The sequence below is a fragment of the Phaenicophaeus curvirostris genome, chromosome 23 (assembly GCF_032191515.1).
Source record: "Phaenicophaeus curvirostris isolate KB17595 chromosome 23, BPBGC_Pcur_1.0, whole genome shotgun sequence".
Lineage (NCBI taxonomy): Eukaryota > Metazoa > Chordata > Aves > Cuculiformes > Cuculidae > Phaenicophaeus > Phaenicophaeus curvirostris.
The window spans coordinates 5,004,854-5,021,387 of NC_091414.1; the positions used below are offsets into that span (position 1 = coordinate 5,004,854).

At 50.0% G+C, this 16,534-nt stretch overlaps 1 protein-coding gene across 2 annotated transcripts in view; it reads left to right on the top strand.

Moving 5' to 3' along the window:
- The window catches only part of EPB41 (erythrocyte membrane protein band 4.1), a 109,376-nt gene that overhangs the window by 6,684 nt on the left and 86,158 nt on the right, over positions 1-16,534 (top strand). The window contains exon 1 of one of the 2 annotated variants that reach the window (XM_069875425.1): positions 4,452-4,616. The exons of the other annotated variant lie outside the window; for it this stretch is intronic. The gene's annotated coding sequence lies outside the window, so the exon portion shown is untranslated. Of the gene's footprint in view, positions 1-4,451; positions 4,617-16,534 lie in introns of those variants that run through there. 2 annotated transcript variants of the gene reach the window in all.

Below are 16,534 nucleotides of genomic sequence, written 5' to 3' on the forward strand. Positions count from 1 at the left end.
CTGTCCCCTGATGGCAGTGATGGTTTCATCGCTTGCCAGAAAGCAGCAGCCTTTAAGGGCTTGTATTTCTGTCTCTGCTCCCTAGAACTCCTTGGAGATGGGGTAAGCTGTTTGTGGGCACTTCAGAGCTTGAGGGGAGCTCTTCCTCTGCATCAGCACAGGAAGGACGTGGAGCTGTTGGAGCGAGTCCAGAGGAGACCATGGAGATGATATTAGGGCTGGAACACCTCGTGTCCGAGGACAGGCTGAGAGAGTTGGGGATGTTCTGCCTGGAGAAGAGAAGGCTTTGGGGAGACCTTAGAGCAGCTTCCAGTGCTGGAAGGGGCTCCAGGAAAGCTGGGGAGGGGCTTTTGATCAGGGAGAGCAGGGACAGGATGAGGGGGAATGGTTTTCAGCTGAAAGAGAGGAAATTGAGATGAGATCTTAGGAAAAACTGTTTTGCTGTGAGGGTGGGGAGGCCCTGGCCCAGGTTGCCCAGAGCAGTGGTGGCTGCCCCATCCCTGGGGGTGTTCAAGGCCAGGTTAGATGGAGCTTGCAGCCCCTGATCCAGTGGGAGGTGTCCCTGTGCATGGCAGAGAGTGGAGATGGATGGGCGTTGATGTCCTTTCCAATCCAAACCGTTCCGTAGTTCTGCGGTTGAGGGTCTGTGACAAACAGAACGGCACCGTATCACCTCCCTGCGTCTGCGCAGAACTCCATTGCCAGGCTCGGGGGTGATGGGGGCAGATGCTGGCCCAGCCTGTGCCTTTCTCCATCTGTGTTGATGTTGTGCTGGAGGTGCTTGTGTCTGACACGGAGGTCAACCTCTCCCCTATGGTTGGGATTGGCCCCAGCCAATCTGCGGCTGTGAGGAGGCTCACTGCAGGCTGGCAGATGGGGTCAGCGCTGCTTGGGGATTTCCTTAGGTGCAGAGTGGAGGCTTTTAAGAGCAAACACAATCATCGTTGCATAGCTCACGACCTGTCCCTTAAGCATAGCGACTGGCAGCTTGGATGTGGCTGAGCTAGGCAAGTCCACTCCTTTTAGACTTTTTCCGCTGTTTTTGAGTGAAAATAAAAGTTGAAACCTGTGCTTAGCTGATGGCTAAGAAGAAGGATGTTGAGGCTCTGGAGTGAGTCCAGAGAAGAGCAACGAAGCTGGTGAAGGGGCTGGAGAACAAGAGGAGCAGCTGAGAGAGCTGGGGGTGTTTAGCCTGGAGAAGAGGAGGCTGAGGGGAGACCTCATTGCTCTCTCCAACTCCCTGAAAGGAGGTTGTGGAGAGGAGGGAGCTGGGCTCTTCTCCCAAGTGACAGGGGACAGGACGAGAGGGAATGGCCTCAAGCTCCACCAGGGGAGGTTTAGGCTGAACATTAAGAAAAAATTTTTTCACAGAAAGGGTCATTGGGCACTGTCAGAGGCTGCCCAGGGAGGGGGTTGGGTCCCCTTCCCAGGAGGGGTTTAAGGGACGGGTGGATGAGGTGCTGAGGGACATGGGTTAGTGATTGATGGGAATGGTTGGACTCGATGATCCAGTGGGTCTCTTCCAACCTGGTGATTCTATGATTCTATGATGCTAAGATGCTGAGGGTGCAGTTCCTCAGCAGCCTGGCACGAACTGCTTGTAAGGCCCTGCCTTTCTTGGGAAGGTCGCTCGGCTCTGTGTGATGGTCGGATCCTTCCTGTTGTGCTGTGTCAGATCCTGTGCCTCAGCTGGGTGCCAAGACTCGAGCCTTCTAGGAAAGGCAGCGGGGTGGGGGTGGGTTTCCCTTGCTGCCAGCCCGCGGGTGCTCAGTGCCTTGCGAGCGGCGGTCGGAGGCATCGGGGCAGCGTCTGGAGTTGCAGATGGCTCACGTTGGGGTTGCAGCACTGCTTGATCCACCCAAGCTGCCTTTCAGTGGGATATCTGCTTGCATGATTGATCCATACTGCTGCCTGAGACTTTTCCTGATGCTGCTGTTTTTGCAGCAGGCAAATGCAGTTACGGCAGCTGCCTGGCTCTGGCAGTTCGCCTCATGCCTCTCAAACGTCTCCGCTTCTTGGCTCCCTTCTCCAGTCGATACAAGGCTGTTATCAGAGCTTAGCAAACCTTGATGATCGCATCCAAACGCTGGACCTCAAACCACCTGGTAGTGCTGGGCTGGATGAAGCAGCTCATTTGCATGAGGTGGTTAATTCTCCACGTGTTTTAATCTCCACGACCATCTGTGTTCTTGCCCGGGCTGGGGGGACGGGAGATCTTGGGATTTATTCCAGGAGGTGAACATGAAGAGGACTGTTTATTCTGTGTCTGCTGAAAACTGCTGCGGGTCAAAGCAGGACAGCCTCATTAGCTTCGGGAACAGTTGTTCCTGCATCGTCGGGCAAGGAGGCCCAGGGCACGTGTCAGCTCTGTCCCAGAGGCATGTCCTGAGAAGCTGCAGGAGTAAAAGGCACTTAGTGAAAATGAGGACCTCTGCAAACGTTCCAGGATAGAAACCCAAACATAGAGGCTCTGTGATGGACTTGGCTGGCACCTCAGAAGGCTGAGGTCCTTGCTATGAAGGCCGTGTTGGTCTGGGGAGAGGTAGTGTGCTAGTGCATCTTCTGGCCACCTGCCCCAGCTTATAGCAGCCTCTGAGGTATGAGCCTGCCCCACCAGCAGCTACTGCAGCCTCTGCCCTGGTGAACACTGCGGCTGCAGCTCGGGGTTGAGCTTCAGAAGCTGCCAATGAGTCTGAATTCCTCATGGTTGGACTTGATGATCCGGTGGGTCTCTTCCAACCTGGTTATTCTGTGATTCTGTGCTCGCACACAGCACCAAACCCAGGGGGCCAGTACCTATGGGTTGGCTGCAGCAGTATGTCCAGAAAGACCTGTGCTGGATACTGCTGACCAAAAGAAGCTTTTGGCAACACCTGAAGTTGTCCTTGTTTTGTGGTCTCATGTGCGAGCCTGAGGCCAGGATCCTGCTCCTGCAGGCTCTGCGTGTGGCATAGGCAAAGGCTGTCGAGGAATACCTGTCCCGTGGGGCAGCACAGCCCGCTGAAGCTGCTGCTGCCATCTGAATCCAGAGGGAATGATCCCTACCCTGTAATTAAGCTTTGTTCTGCTCCTGTTCACCATACTAATGAGCAGTCTCATGGATGTGCTTCTTGCAGCTACTGTGGGTCCTCAGTGTGGCTCACAAGCTGGAGGTGACTTTCCAAGAGAGCCAGCTGCAAAGGGCAACCCTGGGTCCCCATCTCTGTCTCACTGGGGTGAAACTCATGGGCTGGGAACTTTTGTTCAGCCTGGAGAAGAGAAGGGTCCAGGGAGACCTTAGAGGAGCCTCCCAGTGCTAAAAGGGTCTTATCTTTGACTGTAAAGGTTTCTCCTTGACTGGATTGCACCCTGCATGCTGTAAATTCATCTGCCAATGCAATCCCACTCCCTCCAGTGGGGCAAACCCTTCCTGCTGTTGGTGCTGGCGGGGTTGGGTGAGATGGAGATGTTTTCCCAGCTGTCAGCTGAAGGACCAGGGCTGCCTCTTGAAAGGAGAGCCCTCTTTCACCAGGCTTTTCACAGCAGTAGATAGTAACACTTAAAACCAACCAGCTCTCCAGCTAAATCGTCTCCTAGTTCAGCTCTTCGGGGTTTCCGTCTCACTGGAGACTGTCGGCATCCTGGTGCGTCCCGAAGGACGGGTTCAGGCTCGTGTGCATCTCTCCAGCGTAGCCGGGTGGCTGTAGAGGAGCCTGTGCCCGCTGCAGCGTGTGACACCGTGCAAGACTTCTCTTGTGTGCTGTGAGTGCTCGTATCGAGTGGGTCCCCAGACCCTCGTTTGGGCTTTAGCATCAGCCAAGGGTCCAGCTGGATTTTGGCACCCAGTTTGTCCCTGCAGCCGCTCGCAGTGGCCTCACTGCGGCTGAGAGCACCGCTGCTCTCTTGAATCTCTTCATTTGGTTAATGATCCTTTTGTTGAGAGGATTAGGGTTTAGAGGCCTCTGGCAGAGTGTTAATTAAATTAAATCTCCGGGTGTTTTGTTGGGTTTTAAAGCCCACTAGAGGGCTCAGTTGGAGCCCTGTGGAGTTGGAGCTGGAGGCACTGGCTGTGTCCATCCCCTGCAGAAGTTTGCACGAGAAGTTATGTAAGGTCAGAGGAGCTGGATGGACACAGAAGAGCACAGAACCATTCTGCAGCCTCCACGCTGCGTTCACAGCTTCTCCAGCCCGGAGCCTGACCCGTGCTGTGCCACCCAGGCACCCCCAGGTCTCGAGGCTGTGCTCGCTGGAGGCTGGCAGGCATGGGACGCCTGCGTCACTGCTCGCTGCATTATCAGCGTTAAGTAATATCAGCCTAATGTTTTTTTTTCCCCTTCCCACTGGGTGTTTACATTTCTAAGAAGTGGCTCAACGTGAACCTCCAGTTCCACCTTCAGTTCTGGGAAGAGTCCGGCACTGAAGTTCACTTACGTGAACTCCTTTGCAGTGCTCATGTAAAAATACAAGTATGAGCACTGGGCTTTGTGGTTTGAGGGGGTTTTGTGATGGGTGTGCGTGGGTTTCATGTTTATCTGGAGCTGCTATTAACCACAGCCTCTTCTTTCTCTTTTATACGCTGCCTTGTGATGGATTTTGGTGCCTCGCCTGCGTGGTTTGCCCGGCTGTCTCATCTCTGGGTGAGTACCTGCTTTGTTAATCTGTGAGAGGCGAGAGCTGAAATGAAACACTTGGACTTAAATAATGAACTGACCCATTATTCTGTCTTAAACTCTGGAGCACTGATTGTTACCGAGCAGTGAGATTTTGTGTGTGTGTGTGTATGTGTGTGTGAAAGTTTTAGGTATTAAAAAGCAATTCATATGGTGATTTCCAGGCCAAGTTTATAACATGAAAAAGCCCGCAGCTGATTGCAGAGTGCTGACCCGGCGATAAAAGCATGTTAAGCACCAGCAAGTGAGCAAATGGAAGTGAAAATGGGTTTGGTAGCAGAAGGCAATCCCCCTGCTTCTCCCCAGATTCCTCCTGACAGCTGTTGGTGGTAAATCCGTGCTGTGGTTGTGTAAGGGACTCTCTGAAGGCTGGAGCGCAGTGCTGGGCTGGCTTCCCTTTGCCAACCTGTAGGGATTTGAAGGGCACGGATGGGAGCCTGAGGCCCTTCTGGCAGGAGAGGAAGGGAAATGCGTGTCGAGCTTGGAGAAGTGAAGCAGGCATTGATGTTTCTAGCTTGCATTCACAGAGATCCTGCTTTGTGCTGGGGGGAAATCAATCTGGTGCTGTGGATTCTTGTGGTTTCCCAGCAGAGGTTTGTTGCCTGCCCTGTTTGTGCCTCTCAAAACAATGTGTGCACCCACAGGATGGAGGAAGGGATGGGGTGTCTGCTTGGTTGAGAGAACCTGGCTGCAGTGGTGCCTTTGCATTGAGGTTGCTGTCTGTGGAAACTTCAGAACTCTATAAATTACTTTTTTATTTTTTTTAGAATGTAAAGTATCCTTCTGCTAAGTTTTCCCCTTTCCTGTCCACCTCCCCTCACTTCCCCAGTAATATCCTCTCCTCTCCCAGTAACGGGAAGGACCAAGCATATTTAGAGCAGTGCTGCCTCGTGCCCGAGCGCTTGCTGCACTGCCAGGCGCTGCTGAAAGCCTTGGAGGGAGAGCAGAGGAGCAGATTGCTTTATTCTTAAGCTCTGCGTTATTATACGATGCCTCACAGGGAGGGCAGGAGAGATGAATCAAATCCCAGCACAAACCTGTTGTTCTCACGCAGAAGTGAAGCGCTATGTTTGGAAGCTGAGCAGCTGCCGTCTCCTATTCTGAATGAGCTGTTCCTTCTCTAAAAGAAGGATCATCAATTAACTTGAGAACCTACCTTGCTTGGAGGTGCTGCGCTCTCATCCCCACCAACCACTCAGCAGTCATTTGAATTCAGAATTGCCCTCCTCCGCACAGAAGGTGTAGCTGCAAGAAATGCAGGCTGGCAGTGTGCTGGCTGGGAGCTCGTATTTGGAGCTAAAGGGAAGCGCTCGCTCGCGTGACTGGGAGTGGGATAGCGACAGGCGTGCCTCTACCTGCACAGTGGTGGTAGGTGGGCCAGGTGAGTGGCAGCAGAGTCTTCCTGCTTTGTGCTCCTTCAGGACACAGTCACCCTTCTGGGCATCGCTGTGTGACCAATCTGTGGTCAAACTCAGACTGGTTATTATTACCTGGTTCTTTTTCTTGTGGCTCAGCTGATAGGTTGAACAATAAACAGAAGCAGTGCTGTCTAAATAACTGTTTTCTGAAGGGGTTAAACAGACTGAGAGCAAATCAAAATGCTACTCCAGTACAAAGTCAACAGACGTAATTTTAGGACTTAACATAAGTTTAATACAGGAGATATTTTCATTTTCACAGCAGAAACCGATACCCATCGTGCTTTTTTTACCTCTTTCAGTTCCTGCAGAACAGGGTAGAGAAGAGGACCAACTCTCAGCACAGACAGGGAGTGAACCAGAAATGGTGAAACTAAGAGTAGAGAGCAGAGTAGACAACAACACAAACAAGAGTTTTCTTACACTGTACTCTAAGACTCTAACCTGGAATGGATCATGGACCAAAACTCTGTTCAGTTCTGGGCCCCTCGCCACAAGAAGGATGTTGAGGCTCTGGAGCGAGTCCAGAGAAGAGCAACAAAGCTGGGGAAGGGGCTGGGGAAAAAGTCTTATGAGGAGCGGCTGAGAGAGCTGGGGGTGTTTAGCCTGGAGAAGAGGAGGCTGAGGGGAGACCTCATTGCTCTCTCCAACTCCCTGAAAGGAGGTTGTGGAGAGGAGGGAGCTGGGCTCTTCTCCCAAGGGACAGGGGACAGGACGAGAGGGAATGGCCTCAAGCTCCACCAGGGGAGGTTCAGGCTTGATATCAGGAAAGAATTTTTCACAGAAAGGGTCATTGGGCAGTGGCAGAGGCTGCCCAGGGAGGGGGTTGAGTCCCCTTCCCTGGAGGGGTTTAAGGGACGGGTGGATGAGGTGCTGAGGGACATGGTTTAGTGATTGATGGGAATGGTTGGACTCAATGATCCAGTGGGTCCTTTCCAACCTGGTGATACTGTGAAGAGTGAATTTCCTCTCTGAGGAAAGCTGTTACCCTGAACAATCCCTGGTTTTCTCTCCCCAGAGCAGCCTTGCTGTGACTCTTGTCTGCACAGGGCATCTATTGTCTTTTCTGTCCTGCACAGAGAGTCGAAACTTGCATTTTAGTGTTCCTAGTTATTATAGGCTTTTGGGGTTTTGACCCTGATACAAGATGAAATTTGCTGCTTGCTGAGTGCTTGGTATGAATCTTGGCCAGCAGACAGGAAAACTAAGTGGTACCTTGTTGACAAAGGCTCAGATAAAGGTTGTGTGGTACAGTTTTGCCAGATCAGGGACAGCCCTGACTTTCACTCAGCAGAGGATCCGTGGGCTCGGGTTGCCTTTCCATTTTTAAGCCTGGCTTATCTCTTAGGTAAACAAAAATGCATAGGAGCATAGGAAGTGAATCTCCTCTGCTGGTCTGATAATAGTGTTGGGCATTGATCCCGAAAGTAACACACCAGCAGCTTCCATGAGGAGATGCGCTGCTAGAAGGTGGAGGACAGAGACCATGAAGAAAAATGCTGAAGGTGCAAGTGCAGCAAGAGAAACCCGTGACGTTTGAGGTTGTGCTCTTCACCTTCAAGCTAAGATACACATACATTGCTATTATTTGAAGCCTGTCAAGAAATCTAAAGTGAGGTCATGGGTGCTGGCTGAGAAAATGTTCAGTGCTGTCTTTGTTAGAAGGAGGTGGCAGCGCAGTGTGTCTGTTGGTGAGCTGCTGCTGGGCTGTGCCTGCTCATACGCGGGCATTGGGGATGCTGGGAGCCACGTGTTGTCATCTTAAAGTTTACCTGTGCGTGAAATTGTTCCTCCCTGTCCCTTGATTCACGGGTTGCCTAGAGAAGGGCGTTGCTGAAAAGCATTTGTGACATGAACTCAGGTCTCGCCTTAATTCTTCTTCACAAATAGCTTGAAGAGAATGAACAAATAAAGTCACCTGCTTTTCTGCCTTCCAGTAAGATTTCCTGCTTTGAACCTTTCCTGGGACTGTGGTAGCAGGGTATCTCTTTTGCTTGTCCCACCCATTCAGAAAAGGCCATCAGAATCCGACGCGGTGTCAAGTTCTAGGGCTGGCTTAGCTCAGTGGTTTCATTTTAAGCTTTGTAAGGCAGTGAAATGGTTCTCATTGTGGTGTTCAAAATAGCAGTGCTGCCTTCTGAATTACCATCTAATTAAATGAAAGCAAAAACTCAAAAGCAAGTGAGCTTTCTGCATCTCTTGTTGTATAAGAAAAGCTGTTTTAGTTGACCTAAAAACCAACATTGAAAACCAGGCTAAACAGAGATGCTTTCCTCCTCGCTCCATGGGCAGTTTGTAGCAGTCGCTACTGTTCTTGGAGAGCCATTCATGTGGCGGCAGCTGCAAGCCCTCTTCAAAACAGTTACTCCTTTGAGATTTGTTTCCCTTTTGCTTGATGGTTGGAGGAACCCTGCTGTGGAGACAGATAATTAGAAATAAAAGATGGCAGCCTAATGATTATTAGCTTCTTTCTGATGTGGGCTGTGGTGAAAGCAAGAGTGAGATCCAGCTGCTGTGCATTGCAAAGCTGTTGCTGTGTCCCTTGCTCAAAAGATTTACCCCGTACACCATAACTCGCAGCCTCTGTGGACCTGCAGAATGCACTGAACTAAAAAATTGATAGTATTGTTTCAGTCGCAAACCTTTCCTGGAGAGGATGACTGTTGACAATTAACAGTGACAGTGGCACCAGTTCAGATGAAGCGTGCTTCCTGCTTGCTCCTCCGCGTCTCTCCATCCATACCCAATGCTTTCCTTGACAGCTTCTGACTTCTTCCCCTCTCTCCTCCTCCACTTCTTCCTATAAATCTGAACTGTTTTGGGTTTGCTTTATAAAATGAGCATGGAAAAACATGACCCTAAATAAAGCCTCAAAATGCCTTAGTTTTTGAAGCCCCAGAGAAACTGGCAGCAATGTGTTGCTATCCTCTGGGATTTTGTCCTATTGATATTAATCTTTTGAAGCTGGTATCCATGACTGCCAGTTTCAAAGGTTAATATCGTGCATTTCAACCAAGCCGAGAAGTCTTTTTTTTTTCTATTTGTGATATGGAAATGTGTGCCAATTAATCGTTGCGCACCTGCAGAACTGCCTCTCTCAGCAGACTTGGGCTGTGCATTAGGTTGTGGGATCATCTGTAGAAAGGACTCAGGGTGATGACTCTGATCCCGTTAGTAGCTTAAGACAAACCCTGCAAGGTCCAAGGAGGTAGAAGGGAGAGGAAACAGCACTGAACAAGGTGGTGCAGACCTTTAGCTCTTATTTGTGGAAGAAATAAGGTAGCTCGTGCTCTCTTTAGAAATTGTTTGCTCTTAGTAGCTAAAGCCTTAATTAATTAAATGTTAGGTCTTCCAGGTGTCCCTTGCTGATATGCAGGTGCTAGCAATAACAAGCTGCTGTCAGTTGTCCAGTCCTGTGTTCAGGGCTTGGGTGGATTTTCAGCCTTTGGATGATGAGCGATGTGTTAGCACAGACCAGCAGGCTCTGCACCAAGTACTTGGCTCTATCTTACTGCTGGGTACACACCAGCCCCACATAAACTGATGTTGAAACTTTCTTTCCCTTAAACAAAGAGCACTGAGTATTTTGAGCCCAAGGGAGAATCATCTTTGGCCAGATTGGGAGTGAAACAGTATGAAGTCCAGTCTGTGCCTGAGCCACCCCTTGTGAAAGCTTCACCCAACCAGTCCCTCTCTGGGGAGGAGCTGCAGCTTGAAAACCACCTACCTGGTGTTATTTAAACAGACCAGAGCCTCTCCCCACTGCAGTTTGACTTCTCATCCATGCAAGGAGTAAATCAGGCACTGACATCCTTTGTGGTGTGGCTTCTCTGCCTCCCTGCCTGGCACCGGTCCCTTGGTGGCACTGACTGTTATTTTGGGGTTTATTTCAACAAAGTCTGCATAGCTGAGCTTGTCTCCTGCTGAAGTGGTAGCTGTTTTTCTGGCTTTGGCTGTTCACGTTTGGTTTGGGAGGCTGGTGCGAGGCTTGAGCTTCCTTCTGCTGCCCGCACACAGGGGTTTCCAGCAGCATCTCCTGGAATTTATTAACGAGGCAGAGGGAGTTGAGTGCTCTGTGAGCACACTCCTCTGTTTTGAGTTGTGTCGTCTTCACTAAGACTGCTGGGGAATGAAAAATGGGTAAATGCTTGAAATGAGGGAGAGCTCATGACCTGATGGAGGTCAATGTGCCATCGGGCTGACTGTCTCTCATGTGACAGCTCTTTCTATGGTTCAGTCCATTTCTTGGGTTCTTTCTGGAGCCTCAAGTTCATGCCACACTGATTCTGCCTCTTCCCAAGCCTGCATGACTTGTATGCACAGCATCACCTGTCGTCTGTTCTCTAGGAACAAGCTGTGTTGGTTGATGAGAAGCTAAACGTGAGCTAGCACTGTGTGCTTGCAGCTCAGAGAGCCAACCATGTCCTGGGCTGCATCCCAAGCAGTGGGACCAGCAGGCGAGGGAGGGGATTCTGCCCCTCTGCTCCGCTCTGGTGAGACCCACCTGGAGCCCTGCGTCCAGTTCTGGAGTCCTCAACATAAAAAGGGCATGGAACTGTTAGAACAGGTCCAGAGGAGGCCACAAAGATGCTGCGAGCCCTGGAGCACCTCCCATATGAGGACAGGCTGAGAGAGTTCAGATCTTTCAGCCTGGAGAAGAGAAGGCTTCGAGGAGACCTTAGAGCAGCTTCCAGTACTGAAGCGGACTCCAGGAAAGCTGGGGAGGGACTTTTTACAACAGCATGTAGTGCCACAATGAGGTTAATGGCTTTAAACCAAAGAAGGAAGATCTAGATTAGATTTTGGGAAGAAATTCTTCCCTGTGAGGGTGGGGAGGCCCTGGGCCAGGTTGCCCAGAGCAGTGGTGGCTGCCCCAGCCCTGGAGGGGTTCAAGGCCAGGTTGGATGGGGCTTGGAGCCCCTGATCCAGTGGGAGGTGTCCCTGCCCATGGCAGGGGGATTGGAACTGGATGGGCTTTGAGGTCCCTTCCAACCCAAACCATTTGAGGATTCTGTCCTTTAAGTGCACCACATTTGTATGTTTAATACTTCCTTTGTATACTTAAGGGGAAAAGTGTTTCTCAATGTAGAATCATTCCTAGTATGAATGTCTGCAATCTGGAGCTGACCTCCTTTAATCCTTAAATGGTGCATCTTGGCAGAAATGTGCTTTATGCACCATCCCTAAGCCCTGGAACAAAGCTGCCTTTCCAGGGAGCTGTTCTTCCCTGCACTGGCACACAGCCTGGAGAGCGCTGATGCTCCTCTTCGTCTGTTTTATTCCTCCTTCTTCTTGGAGCTACTCCGCTGTGCTGCAAGACGCTTACTCAAGTGAACATCAACTTTGCACAAACTGATGAAACCCACGGTAGGAGCTTTTTGCATAAATTAACCAGATTTTAAGTGGGATGGGAATTCCTAGGTGTACAGGCTTAGTTACCCAGCCATCCCCTCTGCCTGCTCCGTGTCCCCAAAAGGCATCCACATCACCCACCCCGGTACCAGAAAGATGTAGTGGCTCGAAAACTATATTTTTCTGCCCATGAGAAAGAACATGTGGTTTTATTTTGGCAACAATGGCCCTTAAAGGGCACAACTCATTCAGTTAAAGCAGCCAACAAGGGAAAACACTCCAGTAAGGAACCACAGAGAAAAGGGAATGGCCTCAAGCTCCATCAGGGGAGGTTCAGGCTGAACATTAGGAAAAAAATTTTCACGGAAAGGGTCATTGGGCAGTGGCAGAGGCTGCCCAGGGAGGGGGTTGAGTCCCCTTCCCTGGAGGGGTTTAAGGGACGGGTGGATGAGGTGCTGAGGGACATGGGTTAGTGATTGATGGGAATGGTTGGACTCGATGATCTAATGGGTCTTTTCCAACCTGGTGATTCTATGATTCTATGATTTAGCAAAACTTGAGGCTAACTGCCATGATGCTAAGTGGGATTACAACAGCAAATTCACTTAAGTCCCTTCAATTACAGAGGGTGCTGCTTGGCCCTTTAATAACTCGCTCAACAATTAATCGATTGTTGGTTTTGGGGAGTGTTACATGGGCTGGACTAGATTTAACCTTTGCTTAAATACTTGATGCAGAGCCAGGTGAGTGTAGATGTTCCAGGTTGCGTTCATTGTGAACAGATTTGTTGTAGTCAAGCAGTGCAACGTGTTCTAGTTGAAAATATCTTGAGTTTGCAGTTCAGCCTGTCACCGGCTTTTCCTGGCAGTGAGATCTGCTGTGCTTGCCACTTTGTGTGCGAGATCGAGGGGTGAACACTGGAGAGACACAGCATTGGCTGAAGCGCCTCTTCCTTCTAGGTAAATCATTTACCTGTAATATCTTTGCTCTAGATCAGTGTTTTACTGTAAAACAAAGCTTGTGAAGTCGAAGGGAGGTTTCCTATACGCCTCATCGTGGCCTTCTGCTCTCAGCCAAAGCAGCACTGCTGATGGTGACAGTAAATCTTGGAAGAGGAGCCAAGGGCAGAGGGCCAGTAGCTGGCAAAACTGAGCCACCTGCTCTCCTCCCACCCTGTTTGCTCCTGTGAAATGGCTGCGGCCGCTCTGGCGACTGCCGCTCACTAGCAAAGTGTGCCCGTGTGGCACCTAAACCCTATTGTGTGTGGACAAATGTGTGCATAATGCCGACACAACCAGCGTATTTGGAGCAGTAGTGGATAAATGATTCAGTTGACCAGCTTAATTTCTTTGTTATCCTAGAATTTGGCATAATCTTAGGTAATTTCTCTTCACCTTAAATCCTGCTTGCTTTAGGGGAGGGAGGACTGGTACCAGTGCGGTGCACGATTCCTTTGTTTAGATTGGGAATTCCTCACGCAGAGAAGCTCCTCGGGGTGAGGAGTGCTCGGTGTGGTTTATTGTTTGTGCCAGCAGTGCTCTGGGCACAGTGTTCACAGGCGCTGGTGTGAATTGGGAGTCCTGTTTTACAACCAGTCCTACCAGTAGTGCATCCTGCGGGGCCTCCAGAGCACTGGATCACCTTACAAAGGATTTTCTTTTAATGGAGAACTGACTTGAGCTGGATTTAATCCACTGTATCTTAAGATGCTGGAGTGTGTATTTCTGAGCCGCTTGCTAGCTGCATGCACATTTAACAGGCAGAGGGTAGGGTTTGGCACCGTTCTCTGGGGTGACCCAGTTGATTCGCACTGACCGAGCTCATGAGGATCTATGCCCCCACCAAGTGTCCTTTCAGCTTGTAAGGAACAGCTTCTGCCTTAGAGACCACAAACGCATGCCTAAAATGAATATAATTCCTCTCCTTATTCCTATACCCAGCAGCTGAATACCAAGAAATCCTGTCTTATTAAAATAATTCTCCATCTTTAATGGACTTCTATAAAGCGACTTAAACCAGCTATAACTGGGAGAGTTCTTTAAATATTTGCAATCGGGGCTTGGCAAGGGACGAACTGTTCTTACAGTGAAGTATTCAAGAAATTTCCATTACTTCCTATGGGATTTCAGAGGTCAGTTTGGGGCTGTGCAGGAAGGAGAAGGTTAGAAGCTAAGGCAGTGATTTATAGCAGAGGTGTGGTGTTGATGGTGGTATTTCCATATGCAGAAGAGTGTTGGGTTTAGGGCTTTTTTTCCCCCCCCTTATTCCTTTCTTCTTCTCCCTATAAAAGGCTTGCTTTGGCCTAAGTTCAAATCCCCCTGCCCTAGAAGAACATTTTCAAGGCACTCTCATGGTCCATGTGTCTCTTTTCACGTTGAATGATTCTACTGCTCTTAGGTTTCTCCTGCCATTCGAACTCTGAGCTGTTTGTTTGGGATCTGAAGAGGTAACAGCATCCTTTGCCTTCCTGCACAGCGTGTACGGCAGCTTGCAGTAGTGCACCCTGTGGAGAAATGCTTCACCTGGGAAATAATGGCTCGAAATACAGGAGCTGCTGCTCTGCGTCCTCAGATGCTGGCAGATGGAGTTGGGGATCATCTGGTGATCTGAGCATGGTGGATGACGTGCTGCATGGTGTTAAATCACCGTCTTGATGTGAAGATTTTGTTGCCCTGGTCTTTTCTCCATATAATCTACAATCTGCCGTCGGTTAGCATGTGTGTGTGTGTGTTATGATGAAGCACTGTAGTTTTGCTTGCTTGTTTTCCTTAATTGCAAGAAGCTGTTTCCAACCCCTTGCATCCAAAAACTGGGGCTTCTTTGCTCAGTGTTTTTCTCCTTAAAGCCCTTTGAACTTGTGTTTCTCTTCTGACACAGCCTGTTTTCAGCCCACCCATGGGTGAGCAGTAGCAAAGGCAGTGGTTATTGTGGTGGGTTAGCATCAAACATCTGAGCCCTCCTCTCTTCAACAGCCCAGGCTATTAAAATGTGTTAATTTAATGCCATGGGGAGTGGAGTGGGAGCTTCAGGGCATGTTTCAGGGGAACTGCTCGTGCCTGGTGTCAAGAGCAGCCTCCAGACATTTCCCAGCCTGTGTCTTTAAATCAAATATGCTCATCTGAGTCCAAGGAAACCACCAGATAGTCTAGATTTAAGGTGAAAATAGCTCTCTTCCCTCCCATTAAGGAGTTTTTTGCAATCAATCTCAACACCAAGACAAAGGAGGAGTTGATAGGAATGGTTGGACTTGATGATCCGGTGGGTCTCTTCCAACCTGGTTATTCTATGATTCCCCTGTTCTGCGTGTTTTGGCGGAGCTGAGTGTCATAGCCATATAGAGGAGTTGGAGTGAATAGCTGCAAGAAGTGTGTTATTTTTTCTAGAAACTGGATTTTTTGGCTCCCATGTAGCACATTTAGCATCTTTAATGTGTTAGTGGTCCTCAATGGGTTGGTACTACTGAGGGCTTCAGCATGAATCTTCTCACAGCATGTCCAGAGGAGGGCAATGAAGCTGGTGAAGATTCTGGAGCACAAGTCTTAGGAGGAGGAGCTGAGGGAACTGGGATTGCTTAGTCTGGAGAAAAGGCGGCTGAGGGGAGACCTCACTGCTTTCTCAAACCACCTGAAAGGAGGTTACAGCGAGATGGGTGGTGGTCTTTTCTTCCAAGTAACAAGGGACAGGACGAGAGGAAATTGCCTCAAGTTGTGCCAGGGGAGGCTTAGATTGGATATTATGAAAAATATCTTTGCCGAAAGAGTGATGAAGCAGTGGCAGAGACTGCTCAGGACAGTGGTGGAGTCCCCGTCCCTGGAGGGGTTCAAAAACTGTGTAGATGTGGCACTTCAGGACATGGCTTAGCAGGCCCATTGGGGTTGGGCTGTTGGTTGGGCTGGATGAGCTTAGAGGGCTTTTCCAACCTTAATGATTCTGTGAGGATGAAGCTATCTGAACTGGAGTGTGCATCAACCCATCTGCTGATGAAGAGGCAGGACAGAGGCAGCTCTTTATGCAAGGAGAATGCACTGGATAGCTCAGTTCCCTTTGGGAGGTAAGCAGAGAGGCTTTGGTGCCTATGTCTTTTGGGGCTGAGTAAATATTTGAGAGGGGTTTGGTGCCTCCAAGCTGGTTGGGCTGGCAGCAACCTTGCCACAGCCTTGGGAGAAGCTGGGAATGTTTTTCTGTGGGATGTACGGTGGGGAGAGTGGGATGGCACTGGATGACAAAAATAGCTCACTATAATTTGGCTGTAGGTGAGGAATAGAAATGGTTCAGAGCAGAGGGCAGGTCAGGCTCTGCAGGGTTGGGCTGATGCTACTGGTTTTGGATGTTTTTCTTTGTCGACCATCTCCATCGTTGCTGTATGAGCTTGGCACCATAGAATCATTTGGTTGGAAAAGACTTTTGAGATCATAGAGTCCAACTGTACCTGTCCACTACTGAACCACCACAGAATAGAATCATGAAATGGTTTGGAAGGGATCTTAAAGATCAGCTAATTCCAGCCCCTCTGCCAAGGGCAGGGACACCTTCCAGTGGACCAGGCTGCTCAAGACTCCACCCAACCTGGCCGCGGACCCCTCCAGGGATGGGGCAGCCTCAGCTTCTCTGGGCAGCCGGGGCCAGGGCCTCCCCACCCTCACAGGGAAGAATTTCTTCCCGAAATCTAATCTAAAATTTTCCCTCTCCAGTTTAAAGCCACCCCTCTTTGTCCTGTCACCATGTGTCCCTCCCCAGCTTTCCTGGAGCCCCTTTCAGCTCTGGAAGCCGCTCTAAGGTCTCCTTGGAGCCTTCTCTTCTCCAGGCTGAACAACCCCAACTCTCTCAGCCTGTCCTCGCATGGAGGTTCTCCAGGGCTCGCACCATCTTTGCAGCCTCCTCTGGACCTGTTCCAACAGCTCCACGTCCTTCTTATGTTGGGGAATTCTAGAACTGGACACGGGACTGCAGGTGGGGTCTCAGGAGAGAAGAGTAGAGGGGTAGAATCCCCTCCCTCGCCCTGCTGCTCCCACTGAAAAGGTTCTCTGGCACTGGCAGAGGCTGCTCAGGGAGGTGGTTGAGCCATGTCGCTGGAGGTCTTTAAAGGACGGGTAGACGGAGCGCTTAAGGAGATGA